The following is a 17,973-nucleotide window of genomic DNA, read 5'->3' as shown; positions in this document are numbered from 1 at the left end:
CAATGGATTTGTTGTCACCGTTAGATTTTTAATTCCAGATTTTTGTTGAATTCAAATTCCACCAACTGCCGTGGCTGGGTCTCACGAACATTACCTGGGGTTCTCGATTCTGAGGGTGGCATCGTGGCTCAGTGGTTAGCACTCCTGCCTCACAGTGTCCGAGACCTGGGTTCGATTCCGCTCTCAAGCGACTGTTTGTGTGGAGTTTGCATGTTCTCTCCATGTCTGCAAAGGTTTCTGCCAGGTTCTCTGGTTTCCTCCCACAGTCCAAAGATGTGCAAGTGAGGTGATTGGCCACGCTAAATTACCCAAAATAGTCAGGGATGGATAGTCTAGATGTGTTAACCATGGGAAATGCAGGGTTACAGGGTGAAGGGTCTGGGTGGGATGCTCTTCAGAGGGTTGGTGTGGACTCGGGCCGAATGGCCTGTTTCCTCACTGTGGGGATTCTAAGGACTAACAGTCCAATGATAATACCACAAGGCTGTTACCTCCCCTTGAAGATGCCAGAATACACCAGATAATTATTGCATAACTGACTGTGTTGACGTTTTTATATGCGCTCAATGGGAATGTTAAAAGGTTGTATTTGATTAGTTCTGCATTAACCTTTAACAAATACAGAAAATTCTGGAGAAACTCATCTCATAGATCATAGAATCATAGAATCCTTACAGTGTGGAAACAGGCCCTTTGGCCCAACAAGTCCACACCGACCCTCAGAGCATCCCACACAGACCCATCCCCCTATAACCCACCTAATCTACACATCCCTGAACACTTCGGGCAATTTAACATGGCCAATCCAGCTAGCCTGCATATCTTTGGACTGTGGCAGGAAACCAGACCACCCGGAGCAAACTTCACACAGACAGTGGTCCGAGGGTGGAATCGAACCCAGGTACCTGGTGCTGTGAGGCAGCAATGCTAACCACTGTGCCACCATGCCGCCCCATCTCTGGCTTCTGTGGAGAGAGAAACAGAGTTAATATTTAGAGTTCGATATGACTCGTAGCTAACTTTTAATTATTTACCGAGAAATTTATGACTTCTGGTCAGTTCATCCCATTTTAGGAGTTTTTCATTGCCCAAGATTATCGTATCAGTTTCCTTAAGAAAATGCTGTTGGTGCGTTTGCATCAATTGGTACATTTCAAAGTATGCCCTTACAATTAATATGGCTCAGTGGAGTAACCTTTAAATTGTGGGGAGGAAAAATGTCAGTCGTTCATGTGATACACTTTTGTTGGCACAATATTTAGTGTACAGTTTCTGCTGCTTTCAGGTTAAGCAGTTTGCTAAACTGTTAGCTTCAAGATCCCAGTGATAAATAGAAGTTAGAAACTAATTAAAATTGGGGCCTTTTGAGGGTTTTTAGAATGAGGAAATAACAACCAGTTAAGATATGGAGGCTAGGAGGGTGTATGAGGGGAATAATTGAAAGGAACATACACTTATAAAGTTAATCGGTAAATTTGAATTGTTAATTCAAGATAGGATCCGTGCGATGAGAGAATAACAATTCAGACTAAGATCATAAACTGGGATAGATATTGAATAAGTACTTCAAGTTGGTGTTTATTCAGGAGGTTGTTAGAAAAGAGATGGTTTTTGAAGTTGGTATGTTAGCCTGAAGGGAAACAAAGCACCACACCCTGATGGGATACATAATCTTGAAGGATGGACAGGTAGTTCAGTTTCTCAGCATTTCCAGCTTTGGAGAAATCAAAGTTTAAATCTAATGTTGGTTTACAAATTGTGACTTCCCTCCCATTCCCCATATTTTCAGCACTTGTATTAAGCTATAAAGACCAGGTGGAAATGAGTTTGAGTTTCCTTTCTCAACAAAGGTAATGCTTGAAGATGTTTTGCTGAAGTCTCCGTTTCACTGGTGCATTCATGATTGATGTTTTCCCCTTACAATCGATCATTATGGTGCAGTTTTAGAGCAGCATGCGGTTTGTTTCTAATAAATTTATGTACTTCATGTGTTGAATACTGCACTTAGAAAATAGATCCAATAATCCATCTACCTACCTTCTGTCAGCATCAGTTGACGTAGACCTCATTGTGTCTTTTTTCTTTGTCCATTGCTCTGAAAATGAGATCAGGCTTGGATATGCAGGAATGTATAGGTATATTCTGATCATTTCTGTGATCAAACTGGTATTTATTAGTGGCATTTAAATGTTCAAGGGTGTCAATAAAAGCAGAAGGTTATTTTTAATTAGTTGACCTTGAGGCTCAAAAGTTGTTCCACAAATCTTGAGTCCTGTTGTGTAGGGAAGACTTTAGAATGGGTTATGAATTGCGCCACATTTCACAGTATCACTCCAAAACAAACAATGCCTGGGTATGATCTCAATGATATATAAATGATCTCAATGGATATAAATTGTCCCATTGGGAACACCCAGCATGGGTTCATGAAGGGTAGGTCATGTTTAACTAATTTGGTGGAATTCTTTGAGGACATTACTTGCATGGTGGACAATGGGGAACCTGTGGATGTGGTGTATCTGGATTTCCAGAAGGCATTTGACAAGGTGCCGCACCAAAGGCTGCTACATAAGATCAAGTTGCACGGTATTACAGGTAATGTATTGGCATGGATAGAGAATTGGTAGATCAGTAGAAAGCAAAGGGTAGGGGTAAATGGGTGTTTTTTTGGTTGGCGGTCAGTGGCTAGTGGTGTGCCTCAGGGATCAGAGTTGGGACTGCAATTGTTTACAATTTACGTACATGATTTGGAGTTGGGGACTAAGTGTAGTGTGTCAAAATTTGCAGATGACACTAAGGTGAGTGGTAGAGCAAAGTGTGCAGAGGACACTGAAATTCTGCAGAGGGATATAGATAGTCTAAGTGAGTAGGCAAAGGTCTGGCAGATGGAGTACAATGTTGATAAGTGTGAGGTCATCCATTTTGGTAGGAATAACAGCAAAATGGACTATGTTTTAAATGGTAAAAAATTGCAGCACGCTGCTGTGCAGAGGGACTTGGGTGTCCTTGTGCATGAATCGCTGAAGGTGAGATTGCAGGTGCAGCAGGTGATTAAAAAGGCAAATAGAATTTTGTCTGCCATTGCTCAAGGGATGGAGTTTAAAAACTGGGAGGCTATGCTGCAGCTGTATAGGGTCCTAGTGAGGCCACACCTGGAGTACTGTGTGCAGTTTTGGTCTCCTTACTTGAGAAGAGATATACTAGCACTGGAGGGGGTGCAGAGGAGATTCACTCGGTTGATTCCAGAGTTCAGAGGGTTGGATTATGAGGAGAGACTGAGTAGACTGGGATTATACTCATTGGAATTCAGAAAAATGAGGGGAGATCTTATAGAAACATATAAGATTATGAAGGGAATAGATAAAGTGGAGGCAGGGAGGTTGTTTCCGCTAGCAGGTGAAACTAGGACTAGAGGGCAGCGCCTCAAAATAAAGGGAAGCAGATGTAGGACTGGGTTCAGGAGGAACTTCTTCACCCAAAGGGTTGTAAATCTGTGGAATTCCCTGCCCAGTGAAGCGGTTGAAGCTACCTCGCTGAATGTGTTTAAGGCAAGGCTAGATAAATTTTTGAACAGTAAAGGAATTAAGGGTTATGGTGTGCAGGCGGGTAAGTGGAGCTGAGTCTCAAAAAGATCAGCCATGATCTTATTAAATGGCGGGGCAGGCTCGAGGGGCCAGATGGCCTACGCCTGCTCTTAGTTCTTATGTTCTTATATCATGAATCTATGAAATTGTAATTCAGCATATTATGTGATTATCTAGATTGCTATCATTGGAAAATTGAATATTGAGTTTCTGTGATCAGATCTTGGTTACAGCTACATACGTATTATTGGAAATTCAGGTGTTTATAACTAACTGTATCATTACCTCTTAGGATAAACCTGTAACTTACCAGGTCACCTGTGTAGTGAGTGAATCGAACAGTTCTTTGAAATAAAGGCATCTGTTTGATCTGGTCTACTAATCTAATGAAGTTATCCTTAAAACCTTAAATTTAAAGTTCCGGGACCCTCCTCAACAGTTAAGGTTGAATAGGTGATTAATGTGAATTTTTACTAGTGTTTTTTCTGATTTCAACAGAGATAGCACTTAGCCCCAAAAACTGTGAAGTCCCCACTTATACGAAACATGGAAGCCAATGGGTTGAGAATCAGGAACTGAAGGATCATAAAAGTCAAATAACAGGTACAATAACAGTTTGAATGCTTCTGGGTCCAAATATTAATACTGTAAATTTATTTGAAGAATTGGGATTGCCAACTAATGTAGCAAAACTGCTAGTTTTTGATATTGCATATCAACCTGCAAAAACCTTTTGAGTTGATACTGTGTCGTTCAGAAATGCTACTGAATATCAACGCTATTAAAGGCACTTTGTTATGATCCCAGCTGATGTTAAATACTGGACAAGTCAGACCACTGAGTGAAACCTGGCTTGAGAGGCAAATGCTTTTCAAGTGGTGGTCTGTGACTAAATGCATTCACAGGAGTCTGCCACTGTATATTTAGTACCAAGTAAAATATTTACTAAATGTGCAAGTCATGAACATTATTACACTGAATAAAAAGGTTGGAAGTATTTCATTACTGATTTACGCTATTCATTTTATCCCAGCAATATCTGAACAGCCATCAAAAACTCCAGCGAAGAATTGCTATGATCTCTATAACAAGATTTTTTATCGCATAGTTGAAACCTGTTTTCCTCCAGCATATTTCTGCACATTCACCAGGTGCCTTTTTTTGCTTCAGTTGGTGTGTCTCCCTGAGATACCTAAAACAAACTAAATTCACTATGACAGTGAGTTCCCGACTTGTGAATGCTTTGCACTTAGGAACGCAATCCCATTCAGGGGCATATTAATATTAAGTCTAAAGATCAGGCGTGAGCATTTCCTCATACTTATGGCTGTTTTATTTTGTCCTGCATTGTTTTCCAACATGTAAATAAATCGACTAGCGAAGAGACTCAAGAATAGAGCCCATTTGCATCCCAAGGACTGCCTGTAATTTAATTTCAAAACAGACATGAGTTTCTTAAACACAGGTTCCAGCAGTCTTTCTCTGGCATGGACCCACTGAGCAGTTGACTGACTTCTAGATTTTTGTCTCTGTGTGTCCCTGGACCCATGTCACCAGGCAATAGCATAGCTTTCATCTGTTTTTAATGCACTCATCTGTTAAGCTGTATTTCTTCACTGCAAGCATTGTAAAGCCCAATTAAAAATGCATCCAAACAAACAAGCCCTCCACACTCCCCAACACCAAATCTCTAAAAGCTCCTCAAAACAAAACAAACTTAACTAAAACCATCTACCTTCTTCTTAACACTTAATGTGGAATAAACATTAAACTTAAAGTTATAAGTCGTCCTTAAGCTCGTAAAAAGTAAAGTTGCTATAAAGCTACTAGTCCGTAGGCCTGCTTTCTCCTTGGACAGAGACAGCTGGTGGTTGTTAACCTGAGTGTCACCACACCTTGGGCAAGGGGAGAGAAATGAGAAGAGGAGTCCTTTATGGTAACCTAAGCTGGTGCGGGAATTGAAGCCATATTGTTCCCATTATTCTGCATCACAAACCAGCCATACAGCTAACTGAGCCCATACCACTAACAAGTTGATAGTGTAGTGGTTTTCTCACTATTGATTTTAAAGTAGAATTGTTAAAATTGTTCGTCTAAAATCAAGCATATTTTCAACTTCTTATAATTTTATTGTAAAAAATGGTGGAAATGTGTTCTAGGGACTTCTCCAAAAGCCAGCTGATGAGGAATAGAACTTAGGCCAATCTTCACACACTTTTATAAAGATTTGCACATTACAAGCAGAAAGCTCCAAGCCCGACCACTCGAGTTTCATTCTGCGCCTATTAATAGTGGTTGAAATGAATCACCACCTACTTACATTTAATCACAAGGTATTTATACAACAGGAGAGTGGCAAAAAGTTAAGTCTGTGTCTCTGTTATCACCAAGTAAGCAAGCTTTTGCTCGGAGTAAAACTGTATAGATTTTTTGTGACTTAGGAAGTTGGTTGTTAAGCTGCATTAAGTTGTGTAAATTTCTATTTGTAGAGCAAAAGGCAGAAAATCTTGGGTTCTCTGCGCCTCCCTTCTCTGTCCTTGTTATATTGCAAATTGGCATGATATAAAAGTTTGAATATGCATACGAATAGTTTCGAGAATAGCTTCCCTGCTGTTATCAGACTTTTGAACGGATCTCAAAAATGTTAATTGTGATTGCCCTCTCTGTACTTTCTCTGTGGCTGTAACACTATTCTGCATTCTGTTGTGCTCCCCTGATGCATTTTGTGTGGTATGATCTGTCTGTATAGCATGCAAAACAATACATTTCATTATCTCGGTATTTGTGACAACAATAAATCAATCAGTGTTACACCTGCAGCATTTACCAGCAACCTAAGCAGCTGAATTCTGCATATGCTTCAACCAAATGGCAATTTCTGAAAGTCAAGGGAGAGTAGTCATGAGGATTTGGTCAGGAGGTAGTCAATGGAGTCCTGGAAAAGTAGAAAACTCATGGTATTTGTTGGACTGAGTCGCCATGGGAATGATTAGCATGGAAGTGGGAAATTCGGGATAGAACGGCAGGGTGTTATAGCTCACAAAAGGGGATGGGACGTTCCGAGGGGAGGAGTTTTTATAAGTCAGTATCACACTGGCGTCTACACGTGGAATGTAGAGAGCTGAGGAGGGCATGATAATCTGCAAAGCCATGGAATTTAGGGGTCAATGAGAGACATGTTATATAATGGGGCAGAGTATAAATGGGGGAATGCTGAAAAGTCATTGGAGATGCATGGACAGAAAGACAAAAGAAAACATGGAGGATTCAACATCATCCTACACCTTAAGCAGAGCCTGCAAATCACTCAAAAATACATACGTTGAAACTTCGCCATCATTAATCACAAGTCAGCTGCACAAGAGTGAGCAAATGGGCTGCAACTGCATGCACAGTGGGTAGAGTAAGTTACTTTTCAGGGATGGTATAAAATTGTTTGAATGTGAGCCCCTAATTATGCATGCACTGATTTAGTAATGCTGCTCACCCAGCATCAAATTGTACTTCATCAGCCAGTCATTCATTCTCCAGGAATGCACACTGCCAATTGTGGCCTAAAACAATCATGACCATTACATTGTTTGCACAAATTGCTTTCTTGTCGTGCCAGGTTAAGTAAATGTGATCATATGCTAACCTAAAAGCACAATCTGAGTTTAGCATTTCGATAACACATTCTATATCTCAATAAAAGACAATGCTTCGGAGCTGCAACATTGACACGCTGAATTCTGTGGAAACAAGGAGATGGTATGTGTGAGTAAGGCTGCCTCTTTTGGGACCGGTGTCTATTGTAGTGGCTTACTTCCAGAATTTCAAACCCAGTATAGAATGAACACATTGTGCAATGTACATTTGAATCAATACATTTGAATTACCTCAAAACTCTTATTGAGGCATTTATTGCCTTGCTTCATTGTGATTGAAGTTAGGACTCAGGATTACTGTTACTGAATGGTGTCCTTTTTCTGACTTTCTTCAAAGATTATCTGCTCAAAACTGACACAGACATTGTTGTGGCTGGAGACCTTCTGGAGTTGCATGAAATACTAAGACAGTGGTGAAGGAAACAGCAATTACAATAGCATCAGCTAACTCAGTACAAGATATCCTGGGAGCTGCTATGATGTGTACATACTCGGGTTCTTGCCTCCTACCAAGGTCCTCAGGCCATCATGGTGGCTGCTGGGAGATAAGGGCTGCCCCTCCCAATAAGGCTCTGGAAACGGTTACAAAACCCTCGGTGATGGAATAAAGATACATCAGTGCTCATGTTTCTCCTCAGGGCCAGAGAAGAACCATAGGCTTCCTTAGGTTCATGTTTTGATACCTGGAATGCTCCGATAGCTCAGAAAAGGAGTGCTGCATCATTCTGGCACGCTGTGCCCTTCTTAACCGGATCCAACAAAGTTATGATGTTTTGAATGCAGAAGAAATGGGGGATTGACAGAAATCATCTGAGAATGAGGATCAGGACATTGACTAGGGGGGAGCATCCAACAGTGTGCAATAGAGCAATGAATCATCAAGCCTGAAAAGCTAGAGAGAACCTAATTGAAACCTGCTTCTAGGTTGAATGAGCTGGATTTGAACTTCATTTAAAGGTTTAACATTTTGTTGGCTATATGGCAAACAGCTGCTGTCTAGTGCAAGGCACGAATGGATCTTGTAATTTTTGCAGTCCTTATCTTCCTCTGTTGCTGAATAAATGTTTTATTAACCATCTGATCATAAGTTTGACATCTTCTGGTGATCCCGCTTTCAAGTATCTATGCATTCCTCGCAGATTAAATGTCCTACAGTCTGATAGGGAACACATAGCTGCCAGTGAGACATGACTCTAACATCACATGAAACGAAGGTCGAGTCACTCTTGAGGCTTCAGTCACCATATATTTTCTGAGTGTTTTGCAGTGAAGTGTCTTATGATAGACAGGATGAGAAGAATTCTAAGGTACCTCTTTTTGATCTTTCTTTTATTGATTATCCTTCAATGTTTCAGATTACATGAAGACTGCTAAATTGCTCTGAAATGCTTGAACGTCATTTAGGACAGCATTGTATGTGTGAAATGCAGTGCTTTTCTAAGCAGACCAATGCACCATAACAGAAAACGTACATGTGAATTGCTCAATATACATCTCCCAGCCTTGAATGATAGTGCACTCCCTTGAATTAATTTGGCAAGCCTTTGCTGCACACGCTCAACAGCAAGAACATCCTCCCTTAGATAGTCCTGGCAGCTGATGTTTTAACTTCAGGTGTTCTCTTTGCTTTTCATATGTCCTTTTCCACTTCCCTTTTGGACTTTCTTTATACAGCTTGGTTATCACTTAACGTACACATCTTTTTTCTGCTGCACTTTCTACTTCTTTCATCATCCAACACCTCTGAGTTTGGTTGTCCTTTTTTCTCCTTCATGGGCATCTTGAATTGCATTCTCTTTAAAAGCACCCCACTGTTGCATTATGCCTGTCAGTTGTTCATTCCAATTTACCTCATCATAAATTGTTCTGAAAAAGAGTCACTGGACTTAATGTTAACTCTGTTTCTATCTCCACAAATTCTGTCAGATTGGCTGAGTTTGTTTAACAATTTGTTTTTATTTGATCTGGGATACCACATGCTTTATTAATGACTCAGCCTGTCCTGCCATCTTCAATGACTTATGCATGTGTACACTTGTCCCTCTTCTCCTGAATCCTTTTTAGCAATGTACTCTACTTTATATTGTGTCTCCAGGTTCTTCATACAAAAATTAATCACTTCACATTTACCCACATTGAACTTCATCTGCCACTTGTTCACTCATTCAACAAACTTGTCTACATCCTTGTGAACTTCTACATTATCTTGCATTTCTCCAGTTCATAATGCTGCCAAGTTTCATATTATCTGAAATTTTGCAATTATACCCTGTATACCAAGGTTTAGGTTCTTAATTTACGTCAGAAAGAACATGGGTCCCAGTACTAACCCCAGGAAAACTCCATTACTAATCTTCCTCCAGTCTGAAAAGCATCCATTAACCACCATTCTCCGTTTCCTGCTACTCAGCCAATTTTGTACCTATCTGGCTACTACCCTTTTTATTCCATCAGCTGTAAATTTGCTCACAAGTCTTTGTGAAACATTGTATCATGCTTTTTGGAAGTCAGTGCTCATTATGGACTTCAGCAGTCAGTCGTGTGGCATTTGCAAGAGTATTAATGCAGTGTATTGCAGAAGCAGGAATACTGTACCATCGTAAATGGGAATAGCAAGTTCCTCTGCCATGATGTCAAGGCCCTCTCCCAGATATGCAGCACTTCAACCACTCCTGTGGTTCTGCATGAGAACAGTGTTCAAGAGTAGTGTGAACTCATGAGACTTCAGAAGTCCATATCAACACCAGTACCCCAGAGATACAATAGCAGCCATCTCTAGAAAGGTAATAGCCCTGCCAATGGCTGTGGAAATTGTCAGTGGATCGGTGTCACAGTGATTTTGAGGGTGAATGACTATACATTGAAAATGGTTTCTCTCCCTACATATTGTCTGACCTGTGTACATTTTCTGTTTCTACTTTTATACTATTCTTTACCATCTTTAGATTTCTGCTTCTGCAGTACATTGCTTATGTTATATTTAGAAAGGCTGGATTTGGTAGATGTGAATTAGTATCTGAAAAAGAAAATAAGTTCATGTTGGTATAACATTGAACAGTCTTACCTTTCTTACTTATAATTAAAGATAGTAAGAACATTTGACATTTATGAAATACACGTATTCCACGGGTGGTGTGACTTAAAATTGTTTTATGTCTGCACTGTGGGAAAATGTGATGGTTGTGAGCTGATCCTTGTGTAGCTTGCAAGTCCAGTAGGTTGCTGGTAGCTGTTTTCATTGTTGCATGCTGGAGTAATATCAGATATTGTGGTAAATGAGCGTATTGGTCCACTACTGGACCATTGTAGCATTTGCATTCTGTCACACGGGTCCAAGGCAACCTCAGGAGACAGAGCCTGCAGACAGCACCCATATGCAGACTGAGTCTGAGGAATAGGAGGAATAAAAAGCTGTTTACCTAAGAGGCAGGGAACTGGTAGGGGCAGGGAATGATAGTTAATGTGTCACTAGCATTCCTGTCCCCATGCACCACTGTGCCAGTGCAAAAATAGTTGGGAGAAGAGGAATTTGCCCAATCCATGCCCAGCTAACTGTCCCTGAACTCCACAAAGTCAAATCCATCACCCCTCTCTCAGGCAGCCACAACTTTGTCACTACAGAGCCTGTAAGAGGGCAGGCACTATGAGTTTGATGTGTTATTGGGATGAGACAGCACTGAGTGGTAAGGATTTCCAAACCAATCCCTGTAACACCGGGTAGATGAGAGACAACAAGGTGCAGGGCTGGATGAACACAGCAGGCCAAGCAGCATCATAGGAGCAGAGAGGCTGACGTTTCGGGCCTAGACTCTTCATCAGAAAAGGGGGAGGGGAAGGGGGTTTTGAAATAAATAGGGAGAGAGTGGGAGGCGGATAGAAGAGGGATAGAGGAGAGGAAACAAACAGGTCGAAGAGGCGGGGATGGGGCCAGGAAAGGTGAGTGTAGGTAGGGAGTTAGGAAGGGGATAGGTCAGTCCAGGGAGGATGGACAGGTCAAGGGGGCGGGATGAGGTTGGTCGGTAGGAGATGGAGGTGCGGCTTGAGGTGGGAGGAGGGGATAGGTGGGAGGAAGAACAGGTTAGGGAGGCAGGGACGAGCTGGACTGGTTTTGGGATGCGGTGGGGGGAGGGGAGATTTTGAAACTTGTGAAATCCACATTGATACCATTGGGCTGCAGGGTTCCCAAGCGGAATATGAGTTGCTGTTCCTGCAACCTTCGGGTGGCATCGTTGTGGCACTGCAGGAGGCCCAGGATGGACATGTCGTCTGAGGAATGGGAGGGGGAGTTGAAATGGTTCGCGACTGGGAGGTGCAGTTGTTTGTTGCGAACCGAGCGTAGGTGTTCTGCAAAGCGGTCCCCGAGTCTCCGCTTGGTTTCCCCGATGTAGAGGAAGCCACACCGGGTACAGCGGATGCAGTATACCACATTGGCAGATGTGCAGGTGAACATCTGCTTGATGTGGAAAGTCTTCTTGGGGCCTGGGATGGGGGTGAGGGAGGAGGTATGGGGGCAGGTGTAGCACTTCCTGCGGTTGCAGGGAAAAGTGCCGGGTGTGGTGGAGCTGGAGGGGAGTGTGGAGCGGACAAGGGAGTCACGGAGAGAGTTGTCCCTCCGGAAAGCAGATAAAGGTGGGGAGGGAAAGATGTCTTTGGTGCTGGGGTCGGATTGCAGATGGCGGAAGTGTCGGAGGATGATGCGTTGGATCCGGAGGTTGGTGGGGTGGTACGTGAGGACGAGGGGGATTCTTTTTTGGTTTTTATTGCGTGGACGGGGTGTGAGGGATGAGGTGCGGGAGATGTGGGAGACACGGTTGAGGGCGTTCTCGACCACCGAAGAGGGGAAGTTACGGTCCTTGAAAAATGAGGACAACTGAGATGTACGGGAGTGGAATGCCTCATCCTGGGAGCAGATGCGGCGGAGGCGAAGGAATTGGGAATAGGGGATAGCATTTTTGCAGGAAGGTGGGTGGGAGGAGGAGTATTCTAGGTAGCTGTGGGAGTCGGTGGGCTTGAAATGAATATCGGTTTCTAGGTGGTTGCCCGATATGGAGACAGAGAGGTAGATGACACCGGGTAGATGTTGGATTCTGTGAGAGCATAATTAGGAAAATAATGGTGCTATTTACACTGATTCTGCAAGTCTGTTAATGTCTTCCCATATTTTATTACCGTCTTCCCATATTTTATTACCATCTTCCTGAATGCATCTTCTAATTTAGTGTCACCTGGCAACGAATGTATGGCATCATCACCACTTGCGTTCTGAAATTGAAACAAAACAATTCTTTGTGTCAAAGGAAAGCATATGACTTTGTAACGGTATTTCAGACAACAATATTGACTAATCCTAGCCTAGGGTGTCAACACAAGAACATTAATCTACCTTTTATTGTACAGATTTCAACAGAAATGCCATGCATTTCAAACATCTATTTTGAGTGAACAAGTTTTGTCATTATTCCAAACTTTAATATTATTTCAAACTTTAATATTATTGTTTTACCTGAAATGCATCACTGGTTTTATCAAAATGGAGGACAGAAAATTTTCACATTAGTGCAGTTATTGTTCATTGGTTAATATCGTAAACCATGATGTCTAAATACTTTCATCATCTTCTTTTAAGTTTCCTTTAAACAATAAATGCTCCAATCTTTTGGAATTGAAATAATAGAACCTAGCGCCATGAAGGTCAAATAGCAACTTGGGTATGACTGTCAAAGATTTCATGCAACAAACAGATGAATCACCAATTAATTTTGTCTTAATGCAGTCTCCAGAAATATTGAAACTACCCTTCTGTGAATTCAGTTAAAACCAGATTGGGTGTGATGCAAAATCAGCATCTCTACGGCTGGAATCTTCACAGATCCTGAACGTAATGGGCTATGGTGAGAAATTTGGGAGAATTCATGACCAGTTGTGTGAGGCCGTTTTCAATGAGGAAACTGATAAGTGCAATTTTCCAACTAATTTCTGGATGTCAAGATGAGAGGCATACTAACAGGGCTTATCACTCATCACCACATCATTATTACTTAATCTTGTCACATTAATGTGCACTCTCCTATACTTACACCCGCTGGAAAGAAACTAAATGTTGAGAATAGCTGACATGAAAATTCAAGTGGTTGCCTGCCAACACTAGCTTACTGCGTGCTCCTCCAGAACTACCTCCTTGGATACCCAGCGCCAACATAGCTGAACACACTTCATGGGAAGCAACTGCGTACCCCAGATCCACAGACACTGGCATCTGACTCATGCCAGCTTCTCTGCATCATGGCACATCTTCAATCCACTACAGTATGTTTCTACACTGCCACGTTGTACCTGAGTGCACTGGCACTAATCATTGGAATACTGCTGTAAGAATATAGGGACAGGCACTCACCTTACAGATTGTACCAGGCAGCATCTCAGGGCTGCTGTCTTAATGCTCACTGACTTAGCACCTACCCAGTGTTCACAGTATCTCCCTGCCTTGCTTTGTGTTTCCTTTCGGTGCTTTTCCCTCCTCAGCTGAACTTTAAAGGCTTGCAACAGTCCTGCAGTTTAGTGCACGCTGAAAACCAGGCAGTTTGTTCTGCTGGTCCACAGTCATCGGACAAGGGGATGGACGTGTTTCTATATGGCACAGTGCTATGTCAATGTCTCACCTGCACCATATACCAACGACTTAGGCGGTAAACACACTGCATGTGTTGCAAGCAAACAGCCATGTTTCAGAAGAATTCTCCTCAGTCAAGTCCAGGGCACCACATTCAGTCTTAGCACAGTAAGTTAAGGACAGCATCCGATATCAACACTGGAACTTGTGTACAGTCAGTCGGCCAGTTAGGACTATCTAGATCTGGGGTCCATATCGCTGCAATCCAGGGAGTGGTTCCTGGTCAGCCATCCGGGGAGTTGCAGGAAGTCGGTCAGAGAGCTGTATATATTATCAGTCCGGGATCTAGTCACTCATTGTTCAGAGCTGTTCAGCTATGTGTGGGCCACGATCATTCTTGAGGAGTTGTGCACTAAAGATCAAGTAGGTTTATCGAGGTCTGCTGCAGGAGGAAAACTGGGCAAGTTAATTACAGGGATTAGAGTCAGAATGCTGGGATGCAGAGGGGATGACAATACTTGGATGGCATCACAATTTGATACATAAAATGGAGGGATAGGACATGGGAGGGAAATAGGTCATGCAGGACAGTATATTGTCAACAGTAAGTAGCATTGTGGCCACCATGGGAGGCAATGCACTGCTCAGCCTGGCATATTTTACTTGACATGCCTGGGCCTGGGAGGGTAAAGCTGGCAGGTGAGGACATAGATGGGTTGAGTGGGGACCCGTAAAAGTGCAAAGCCTGTGGGTGGCAGGGAGGACTACCATGTAGTGATGATGATGTTTGAGGGTCCTCCAAAATGGGGAGGCTGTGCCTGTGACTCACGATTGAAGAAGCAACTGCTGTTGATTTTCATCATGCTGTAAATAATAAGCGTGCAATGAAGATGAAAATAGCCGCAACCACACCTGATTGTCCTGATGAATGAAAGATGAAAAGCTTCAACAAATATTATTTTTGAGCAATACTAATACGTTTTGTTTAGGTAGGACAAAATCCTATTTTTTTAATTTGTAAACTACTTTCAATTTATCCTGCTGTCTTCAAACATCTGTGTATTTAAAACCCCAGATGCCTCTGTCCCAGCATACTTTTAAAACTGTGCTATCAAGGCTAAATTGACTGTCCCTATTCCTACCAAAATGCATCACTTCACACTTCTCTGTATTAAATTTCTTTTGATGCTTGTCTTCCTTTTCTGCTGCCTAATATATTGTGGTTAACTGATATCATCCACACTGACGGTCACATCTCCAAGTTTAGCAAAATTGGAAGTTTTGAAATTTCACTGTTTTCCAATATCCAACTGTTTATATATAAAGGAGTAGCTCTTGTACTGAACTTTGGGGAACATGATGGTCTACCATCCTTCGGTTTGAAAGACAACCATTTACCTTTACTTGTTGTTCTCTGTTTTTAAGCATATTCTTTCATCCAAGCTCATACTAATTCCTCTATTTCAACAAACCTCAGTTTTGTTAGCCAGCTTTTAATTGTGATATTTTGCAGAATGTTTTGTTGAGATCTCTATTGAAATCTACCACAGTCCCTTCTTCAACTTTCTCTGTTACTTTATCAAAAAAATCAATTACATTATTTAAACATGATCTACCTTTACAATTCTGTCCTGACTCATCTTAGTAAAGTCAAATATCTCCAAGTGTATCAGAGGTAGTAGGAACTGCAGATGCTGGAAAATCTGAGATAACAAGGTGCAGAGCTGGATGAACACAGCAGGCCAAGCAGCATCATAGCAGGAAGGCTGACGTTTCGGGCCTAGACCCGATGAAGTTATGTATATTGTTCCACAGTCTTTAAACACTTTGGTCAGTTGCTCAACCTTCATGTTTAAGCCTCAATGAAGACCACTGTACAACTGGTACTTTAAGTCAGTGGCATAGGGTGGAGCAGAGTATGAACAGAGCAATCTGGTCCATTAACTCAACTGAATTTGAGCCATTCTCAGAGTTTGGGAAATAGGAGCCTGAGTAGACCATTCAGCCCCTCATGCCTGCTCAGTTTTCAACTTAATAATGACTGACCTTCTATCACACTGCCATTTTCCTGCATGATCCCCAAATCATCTTTAAATTTATTCACTCATGGAATGGGGGTGTTGCTGACTAGGCCAGCATTTTTTGCACATTCCTAATTGCCTTTGAGTGTTTATCATATAAAATCCTATTGATCTCTGTTCTTACATACTCAATTATTGAGCATATACTGGCCTCTGTGGTAGAGATTTCCAAAGATTCATCACCCTCTTAGGAAATCCTTCCTCATCTTAGTTTTAAGTGGCCTGCGCTTATTCTGAGGCAATCTATCCTGGTTCAATATTCCCCAGGGAGGGGAAAACATACTTCTTGCATATTCACTGTTGAATCCTGTGAAAAGTTTATATGTTGCAATGACATCACCTTTGTTTCACTTTTCTAAACTGGAGAGAATACAAGCTCACCATCCTCAAACTCTCAATCTCTTCTCACAGGATAATTCCACCATCTCAGGACTAAGTCTAGTGAGCCTTTGTTGCATTCCCTCTATGGTGAGTACATCCTCCCTTGGGTACAGAGACCAAATTGCACACACTACTCAGCTGCAGTCTCACCAAGGCTCTATACAATTGCGGCAAGTTATCTTTACTCCTGCACTTATGTCGGCTTTTATTGCAAGAGGACGTACCACTTGTCTTCCTGATTGCTTACTGTACCTGCAAATTTAGCTTTCAGTAACTTGTGAACAGGGACAATCAAGTCCATTTCGGCATCAATATTTCACAATCATTCACCATTGGAGAATTAACTTGCATTTCTGCTTTTCCTGCCAAAGTAGATAATTCATATTTTTACACTTTTTTTTTTGCTGTGTTCTTGCCCACTCACTAAGCCTGACAAAATCCACTTAAAGTCTACTTGGATTCCCTTCACAGTTCTTCTACCTAACTGGTTTAGCATCATCAGCAAACGTATGAATATTACATTTGGTCTCTGCATCCAAATCATTGATCCAGAATGTGAATAGCTGGGGCCCAAGCAACTGATCTTTGCTCCCTTGAAATCTATATTCACGCAAGGTTGGTCCCTGATGGCATCTTCCATTTTTTCATAGATGTGTCTGGTTTGATCACACAGTCCTTCGTGATAATTAGAAGATTTACATAGTAAAGGTATAAAAACAGAAGTTGCTGGAAAAGCTCAGCAGGTCTGGCAGCATCTCTGAGGAAAAAAAATTCAGAGTTAACGTTTTGGGTCTGGTGACCCTTCCTCAGAACCCTTCTGAGGAAGGGTCACTGGACCCAAAACATTAACTCTGATGTTTTCTTCACAGATGCTGCTAGACCTGCTGAGCTTTACAGCAACTTCTGTTTTTGTACCTGATTTATGGCATCCACAATCCTTTCAGTTTTTACATAGTAAAGGAATTTGTCTTTTCTGTATTCCATAAAACGTCCATGCTCCTATCCCCTGCAGAAATACCAAGAATTTGATTTTTTTTAATTCAATCCATGCCAGTATTTCGCATACAGTATCTTGCTGTAATTTTGCTTGCCATATGTTGAGTGGAGTCTTATCAAAAACCTTCTCAAGTCCAAATGTACCACATCCAATGGTTTCTCTTTATTTATTCTGCTGATTACACCCTCAAAAGAAAATCTCACAGGTTTGTCAACATGATTTCCTTTTCCTAAATCCATTTGACTCTGTCCAATCCTTCTAATAGTTCCTGAGTGTCGGGTTAACATAGAGTCATACAGCATGGAAACAGACCCCTCGGTCCAACCAGTCCATGCTGACCATAATCCCAAACTAAACTGGTCCCACCTGCCTGCTCCGGGCCCATATCCCTCCAAACCTTTCCTATTCGTAAACTTATCTAAGTGATTTTTAAATGTTGTAACTGTGCCCACATCTACCACTTCCTCAGGAAGTTCATTTCACACACAAACCACCCTCTATGTAAAGAAAATTGTCCCTCGTCTTTTTAAAGTTTCTCTGCTCTCACTTTAAAATTATGCCCTTCGCCTTGAAATCCCCCATCCTAGGGAAAAGACAACCACCATTACCCCTATCTATACCTATCATGATTTTATAAACCTCTAATAGGTCACCTCTCAAGCTCCTACGCTGC

The 17,973-nt window shown here is 41.8% G+C and overlaps 1 long non-coding RNA gene across 5 annotated transcripts in view; it reads left to right on the top strand.

The window, feature by feature from the left end:
• The window catches only part of LOC125485651, a 37,353-nt gene that overhangs the window by 6,523 nt on the left and 12,857 nt on the right, over positions 1-17,973 (top strand). For 4 of the 5 annotated variants that reach the window (XR_007264364.1, XR_007264362.1, XR_007264363.1 and 1 more), the window contains one exon: positions 4,083-4,187. This is a non-coding gene — a long non-coding RNA (uncharacterized LOC125485651). Of the gene's footprint in view, positions 1-4,082; positions 4,188-7,568; positions 8,313-17,973 lie in introns of those variants that run through there. The other variant, XR_007264361.1, reaches the window with a different exon arrangement.

This window comes from Rhincodon typus, chromosome 21 (genome assembly GCF_021869965.1).
Source record: "Rhincodon typus isolate 14 chromosome 21, sRhiTyp1.1, whole genome shotgun sequence".
Taxonomy (NCBI): Eukaryota; Metazoa; Chordata; class Chondrichthyes; order Orectolobiformes; family Rhincodontidae; genus Rhincodon; species Rhincodon typus.
The sequence above is the reverse complement of the archived record's forward strand: the minus strand, read 5'-3'. Positions and strand labels throughout refer to the sequence as shown.